The sequence below is a fragment of the Patiria miniata genome, unplaced genomic scaffold (genome assembly GCF_015706575.1).
Source record: "Patiria miniata isolate m_02_andy unplaced genomic scaffold, ASM1570657v1 HiC_scaffold_20, whole genome shotgun sequence".
Taxonomy (NCBI): Eukaryota; Metazoa; Echinodermata; class Asteroidea; order Valvatida; family Asterinidae; genus Patiria; species Patiria miniata.
The window spans coordinates 14,586,325-14,594,829 of record NW_024037059.1 but is presented as its reverse complement, the minus strand read 5'-3'; positions in this window follow the sequence as shown (position 1 = coordinate 14,594,829).

Sequence of the window (8,505 nt, the reverse complement as noted above, 5' to 3'; positions counted from 1 at the left end):
AGAATTTTCATAAATTGTGATACACGGCACAACTTAGAAAAGTATTGGCAAAACAAAATATCAGCCTTGAATTCCACCGGAGAAAACATTTTTTTTAAAATACCAAAACCAAACAAACATGAACAAACAAGGAAATCAACCATGCAAACTTCCAATAAAGGTTGAAAATATACCTTCTCCCGTTAGTAAAGGCAATTTAAAGAAGGAAAGATTTCGAACAAAATATTTATATTACATTTTGCGTCGAAACTAAGCGATGTTCATTTTGCCTTCACATAATATCGGGAAAGTAATGCCCGAAGGTAAAACGGAAATCAACCCAAACTATTAAAATGCCCTATATGTTCCCTTTCGACAAAATCATACCCGTATATAAATTCAAATTGCAATGTCCTCAAGGCTCACCGTTTCCAATATTATTACGGCGTAAGTTTTTTGCATTGAATGGGTCCGACTTGTTTTGTTCTTTTGAGGCGAGATTAAAATTTCCTTCTATATTGGTGAAACTAGCGAATAATCGAATGAAATCTCGCCCGCTGCACGCACTCAATTCCATGCAATTTAAGAAATGACTGCTAGTAAACCTTCCCCTCTTTCCAGCAGTGACAAAATCTTCCACCACAGGCTCCCTATTCTGCCTAACGTTTTCAGTTAGGCCTAACTCTGGCAATGTTGGTGTCGATGTGTTTTCACGTTAAAATTAAACATGGCTATTTGTCCCAGATTTGCATAACATGTTGAATGAGTTTTTCTGCGAGTTGTCAAAATCAATTTATAACTCCACATTGTTGACAACTACATGAACTACTGCACAGTGTCATCTTTGTTTCCTTCATCAGAGTAATACCAATGTGAAATGAACAGGCTTGTGTGTTTACGATGAAAGCAGATGTCTTAATGAATGAGATAATTCCAAACTGTCTTCAATTACTAAACATAAATGTGCCGTTACATTCTGTCCTCATCGAGCAGTCACAGGATCTGCTCAGATGTAAGGATCGTTTTCGAAACTAATGCTTTCCGTTCTGAGAAAGAAAACATCAATCTCCAATCCATGATATGGATGGAGTTACGAACAAAACCTGACCGCAGTCTGAGGGATTTTGTTTCTTTTGCCCTAAGGGGAGTACGGAAATCAACGTCTACCTGCTGCACCGCGAAGAATCTCCCGCAACCCACACGCGCTTACGGTACTTTACACAGTGGAAGTCGTAACCAATGTGCTTTATGTTCCCATACACTCGGATTACAGAGCGGCGTTATAAAAGTCCCATAGTTCAGCTTCCGTTGCTATTGGAAACCTTCCGAGCCAAGATGGCTGCCTTGGGCCATTCAACGGAATCAACACTTGTCGATTTGAGGACGGTTCATATCGATGGGTTCCCCCCCCCCCTAAACGCCAGTAACCGATGAGATTATTACATGTATTATGTATTTTCTGAAGGCAGTGTTTATCTGAGGTAAACCGCAAAGCTGTAAGTCGCCAGCAGTGTGGATTTTGTGGCTAATATTTTTTATTAGAAGAGGTAAAACTCGAAAATATAAACAAAATATGGGGGAAAAAACCTAACAAACACAAAAACACCATTTGACTCTAGGTGGCGCTAATCATTTATTTATGTATTCATGTATTTGTTATTTTCAAGGCTCATCTCGAATCCCCCCCCCCTTTTTGTCTTCTTTTTTTTCCTTATTTTAATTTACTGGGATCACGATTGCCTCTTATGATGTCGTGAACAAAACAAACCTGAAATTCTCTGTCGGTTCAACTGTTCTATTTTGCAGTGTCAGTCATAATACTGTCATGTACGTGGTCTACATTATGGGAACGACACGTCGAGAGGCGTACATCCATCCTTCAATTGAAGAAATGAGGTCCGTTTTATTGAGTTTGTCATTGAACCAAAGGTAACGTCTCCACATCGCACCCGACTGCTATTTCACGCTCTTCCATCAGTAACTTCAATGCACTGATTAGTACTTCCCTCTGATGAGGTATCAAACAGCCGTCTTGACTTAGAATACTCTGTTTCCATGGCAGCTTGTTTTCACCGAGGTTAACAACCCCGCGTCCATCTGCATCCCTCATCTTCCTGTGTTTTAAAAATCAGCAGGATTTACATCTCTAATCTCTTCCGCACTCCTCCGCCTTTTCTGACATCAATACCAGGATTTAACATGTTCTGGATGAAAGAGCCTTTTTTCTTAGCATTAGTCTGTTTGATCAGTGGATCAGTGCGGATCTTCGCAACAGTCAAGTTGTTAAGCTTCCTCTGATCGTTGGGGACGTCGGTTTTTTAATCGAAATTAGAATAGTCTAACGCAGAAGTTCACGATGAGGACCACTTTGTAAGATTGAGGTGAAAGAAAGGCTGAGTATGTTACAAAGCTTCGACCAGTTGAAGAGACGCCCATCTATCAGCTTAGCAAACTTTATGCTGGTGCATGGTGCATGTACTGCACCTTGTTTCCGTTAGCTCCTTGCACGAAGACGATAAATTGAAACAACTTGCGTTGAATGCACTTGCATAATAGCGACTCTTTCCTGTCGTTACTGTGCAGGTTGCTATTGCTTAACTATTATCCATCAAATAACTGAACGTTTCCAATGGAGTCCCAGAATGCTAGACACCCCTAGAGTTCGGATGGAACAAATCATCCAGCTACGCCATTAATGGTGGGAAACAGGCTTTGTAACACACCCCAAAAGACGTTACTGCAGTTCTGATATTTTTTTTCCGACATGCAAAATATTCTCTCTCCTCTTTATAATATTTTGTGCAGATTTTTCCTGCCGGAGAGCAAGTGTATCCTGGGACGAATCAGGCAGTGCTTTGATGAAAGATGGAAGCAGCCTGGAGATTCCCCAAAACGCCCGGGCTGACAGGTAATAGAGATGATAAGCGCGAATACCCATTCGAGTATAGTGAAAGAGGATAAGAAATCAAGACATCATAACCCCCTTTTAAAGTTGGATTTAATGCATAGAAATGAGAAATTGTATTCTTCTTTTTGTTGCCCTCATTATTCTCATTAGTAATAGTAATCAGATTCAATGAAAAATCGTGTACACCGCCGAGGGGATTTCTTTTTTAACTTTCCGATAAATTAAAACCATATTTTTAATACAAATTGTGGAAATAAATTAAACGTTATCATCTAAATTTCGTGAATACCACAATGCTTACCGAAAGCATGATAAGTTCATGCCGGGCGAACTCAAGATGATTTTTTTCAGTGTTTTCTCAACGCTTCAAGATTGTTGCCTCATCATCATTGAATGAGTATGAATGAATCTATAAATAAAATAGGACCATATAACTTAATACTTAACGTAGGCCTTACGAAATTGAAAGATTTAATATGACGTCACAACCAACCGCAAACAATTTCTATCCACTACAATTAAAGCCTACTTGTATTCCACCGCTGGTTGTGAGTGGTATCACGTTTCCCATCCGGTGTTGTCTCAGGGATTTGGCCGAACTCTCCGCTGCTTTCTTTAGCCGTGCCCGTGATTCGATTTACGCGAAACCGAAGGCGTTTCGGCGGGAAACTTGGGAGAAACTGAGACGAATTATGGCGAGAAAACGGGAGACTTAAGTGCCCATCACTTTTCTTGGTTTGCTGGGAATATCCAAAGTTGTAACAAAGCCTTTCTGTAAATCCCACGACGATACCTCAAAGCTTCAACGAAAGGGTTCGACTACATCCCTCTTAAATCAGATTTAGACCACGAAAATAAGCACCTTTATCTGTAAAGAGAAAAAGGATTCAACGATGTAAGGCCATTTCTAAGGAAGATTTTGTGAAAACAGTTACTGGATAAAACCTTATTTTTGCGGGACGAGTTATGCGTCATCATTTCGAACAAGTCCGGAGGACGATTCAGCCCTAAGGCCACACGCGATATTAAAAACGTGACAGGAAACCACGTCTTCTGTATTGGAAAACGTACACTAATTAGTCGTGTAGCCTTGCAGGACACGTAAAAGCCAAAAACTTTAATTGCCTGATGTCCTTTTTTACGAAATACATGACTTTTGACATTACTACTTCCCCAAACTGCCAGAAATAGACGTAAAATACCTCACCTGCCGCCCACAAGTTTCCTGCTTGCATCTTCCTGCTCCAATTACGCCTACGTAACCAGTATCTATTACCCCGTTTTTGTATCACCACTATTTATGATTGTGAATTTTTTTCGCTTCCTTGTTGTTGCTTTAACCCTAAATTGCACATGTTCAAAATGTACAAGGGACACAATGAATGTCCAACGCAACAAGACGGTAGCAGCGAGCTGGCTGCAATGCACCTTCAACTCGCAAATAGAATGATGATTCAGTTCGCTTATTTTTTAAATATCATAAACAAATAAATAAGTTCGATACATCTTCCTTGACATATTGCTGTGTCATCATCAATCATTATCGGATGAGGAGGATCTTTCTCACTTGTTCTTCTTTACAGAGTTGATTTCAACAGTAATCGTACCATTGTCCATTGTTCTCGTACAACATGTCGGCATAGCTCAGCTGAAGTCTGATACACTGGCTGCTCCAGCAATTAAGAAGAACATTTTCCTCCTAGAACTTTTTTCTCTCCCATGTTATGCTGAATACAAGGCTGCTGTGGTCGAAGCTCAAAATCATGTCTTCAAAATGTGTTTGTATGTTCTGGCTTGTTTTATGCCCCCGAAAATGCTCTCCCAACCCAGAAGAAGAGTTGTAAAAAAGGTGTGATATATGGGAGTAATTATAAAACAAAGTGTGGTCATCCGGCGTTGTTCTCCTCTCCAGGAGCGGGTGAGGAGATTGATGAAAAGATGTGGAGTGAGAACTGGGCATGTGCCTGATAAGTGGCCATTAAAACTTCATTACCGCACTTGGTTATCGGCCCTTCACAATACCACCAACTAATGCATCTTCAACCGTCAAAACAGCATAATCCCAGCGCCACGCACTGCTCCCCCACCCCTCAAATGTCAACAATGAGTATGCAAAGGCCCTTTTCAAAAACACAAAAAAAACACTTCAAGATGCTTATTCTAAAAGTTCAAAATGAAGTTTCATTTATTGACGACCATAAAAGTATCTCCCAAGGCATCCATAACGATTACATTAACCTTTCAAGCAAAACGACGCCTCTGTCTTGCCTTTGCTTTCGTCATGTTGAGTTTGCAATATTTCCAAGGATATGAAAAACAAATCTGATACTTTGACCACGCCGTAAAATTCGTAGATTATACTGAGAACTCGCACGACTTAAAAGTGGATTTTCTTTACCCGGGAAACGAAAAGGTTTTGAGATAAACTGGCATTTACCACGTGAATTTCAAATTCTTGTGAATCTCAAATGCCTGTGGCATTTGAGAAGGATCGATGCTTCTTAGTTGGTAATCTAGACCCATCACCCACACCTGTAAATTTTCCAAGTTCATACAATTCTTGTCTATTTCGTATTGTCCACGACAGGCGCGGTTCTACGGGGGAGGGGGGGGGGGGGGCTGGGGGGGGGCTTTAGCCCCCCCAAAATAAATTCCTTAAAAATAAATTGCATTAGCCAAAAGAAGGATTGTGATGTACATAAACATGCGAACGGTCTCCCCCTAAAGAAATAGTCGTGACAAGGGTGCATTTGTAGTTAATATAGGGTGAATGATTTTAGGATTTTATTGGCGCTCCCCATTGAAAATATGTCATGACCCCCCCCCCCCCCTATTAATGTTCGGAGGCCTAAGTGTCTGGAGAAAATAACTGGTCTACATGTCAGCACGCCTTCCTGAAAAAAAAAAATCTGGATCCACCCTGCTAGCCCCCCCCCCCCCCAATATTGGTTCTAGAACCGCGCCTGGTCCACGACATGATTTAGTCCCGAATTGAGCAGTGCAAGTCAAGCATTGAGACAGGTACACTGTTATACACCCAATGTGATGACAATTTGTCTCGGTCTGTGGCTAATGGTGCATTACTAGTCTCTATCAGGCTTGATGCCTTTCTGACAATACTGTCTTATATTTGCCAAGGAGGAATTGATACTGACACGAAACTCTGCCGCCATTCCCGTCCAGACAAATAAGGGCCTCTTGCATGAAATGTCGGCTAATGTGCAGCTTGGGACGAGAGCTACATCAAAAATCAATCCTGTAAATGATGCGAAGACGGTAGTTCCAACGGAGTGATGTGTGCAGGGACACGCCCTAAGGCGGTGAGAAGGGAAGCGTGGGGTGCTGGATTGGTTTTATTACCTTGCTCTGAAAGCACATGATTTGATTCTGACTCAAGGGCAAGGATAACTGCTGTACCTTATGGGGTAATTGATGGGGCTTTCTAAGTCTCTGTGGTTTATCACCGTGGAGCCTTACATCGCAGACTGTGGGGTTTAGGACATGGAAGTATAGAATCCATGCATCGGCGGGAGCCTGATGTCCACTGCAATGGCCTGGGGGATAGCCATGTAATCAAATTGTAAAAACGAACCCTGGTAACGGAAAAAGCATATACTTATGGTTGCGTGGATGCTCTACAGTATGGTTTACAATGGAATTGAAGCAAATATAAACGGCGTGTCTTTAATTCAGCATCTCGAGCTCCATAAGCCTTGTTTCTTTTCGACCCTTTGGGTAAAAATTAAAGCGCCATTATGCAGCAACATTAATGGTGCCCGTTATGTTAATCACAGGTATTGATGATTCTATCTCATGAAATTGAAATACAGCTGGCGTCTTTAAATAGTAAGCTCATCCCCTAAAACTTTTCAAATGCTACAAAAAACGGGGGGAATTTTTTTTTTTTTTTTTTTTTTTATTAAAGGTGTGTTTGTGTGAAATTCTGAATTTATTGAAATTCAGGGAGGTGGTAAGTTTAGATTGCAGACCCTTATTTCTGTCCATAGGCTTTTCAATTTTAGGACCGGCCTCGTATATATTTCGCCAGAGGGACCGGGAAAGCGTTTTGATGGCTCTATGTTTACATTTGCCTAATCCAGACCGAACCCCTTTGGCCCGGAACATCTCATGCGCACTGCTACTACAAAATATACTTCCCTTCATTGAATAAATGTTGTATCCCCGAGAAGAATAACACGAGCGAGCGGTTCGGATAAATATTCAGAGAGTACAAGAACTCAATGAACTGAGCTTCTAGCTAAGGAAGAAAAATGGGGCACTGTGAAAAGAAATTTGACCAAATCCTGTTTTAATAATGTTCTGTTTACCTTTCCCCCGCCTGATACGAGTAAACAACCCCGGGCATATTTTCCATGATGGTTGTGCTATGGTGTGCTACTCGTGCTCATCTGAATCCTGGTTATACCTAAGCCGAAAAGTAAACATATATAGGAATAAATGGGACAATCCCTTTTCTCCGTGTGATTTAAGTTGCTTAAGGAGAGAATCTACGACGTGGATTTTCTATAAGTGTTTTACCATTACGCCTCTGTCCTTATAGCAAACAGTAGCACTTCGGGGACCTTACAGAACATTAAATCTAAACCACGCATAAAGTAGGTACAGGAAAAGCTCCCTTTTTCAAAACCCACTTTTATAATTGGCAGTCTCAACAGGATTTGTAAAAAGTAGTCGTTTTTTTAATAAAGCCTTTCAGAGCTTGCAGGCTATTTGTGCATCCCCCACTCCTTCAGAAATGCTAACAAACCGACCTACATAGTTTTCATATGTTTCACCATCGCCGCTTGAGTAAATGCTTTTAAGATTCACCTTGGATTGTCAATTTTGGATGAGCCACTCAAAAGCCTTATGCATGTACAATTCCTCAGATATCTTATCCTTTGGGGTCTTCGAACCTAAAATGTGTACATAACTATTATTAAGTTATCCTATTTGCATGTTTGGTCTTCACACAACGATTCATTGGATGTTACTCTGTTCCTTTCGCGTTGAAAATATTCTTGCTTAATGTAGTGTATAGTACGCCAGATATTTGTGATGGGATTGTGCCTTTTATGATAAAAGCATTGAATTTGACACACAGTCAGAGCATGTCATGAGAAAGATATTTGGCTATAGGGTCATCGAAGATTTGTCCTTTGATACGTGCTGGCAGCCATTTGGCAGCCATTTTGAAAAAAATTGAGAATTGTTCTTTATTGCTGTGCATTTAATGCACATTAATATTAACAACATGGGCGTCCGCAGGGCCTGTCAATGGGGGTGCAGTGGGCAAATGTCCCCCGCTCACCCTCGAAAAATTGATAAATTGAGAAAATGCTAGAGAAATTAAGTACAAGGATTTTGGGAAATAATGTGCTTTGCCCCCCCCCCCCTAGAAAAAAATCCTGGCGACGCCAATGTCTCTACCCCACTGATAACACGTACTATTTGCTCAATCAGGATCGTTTCCCTTTTATATTCATTATCCGCGGTTGACGTGTTCTTTTTAATGTCAGGATGACATTATTAAAGTTTACCAGCCTATTTTAGTATTACAAATATTATAATTTCTTTGTTTCTTTGCGCAACTCATGTGTTTTTTTTACCGTGCCGAT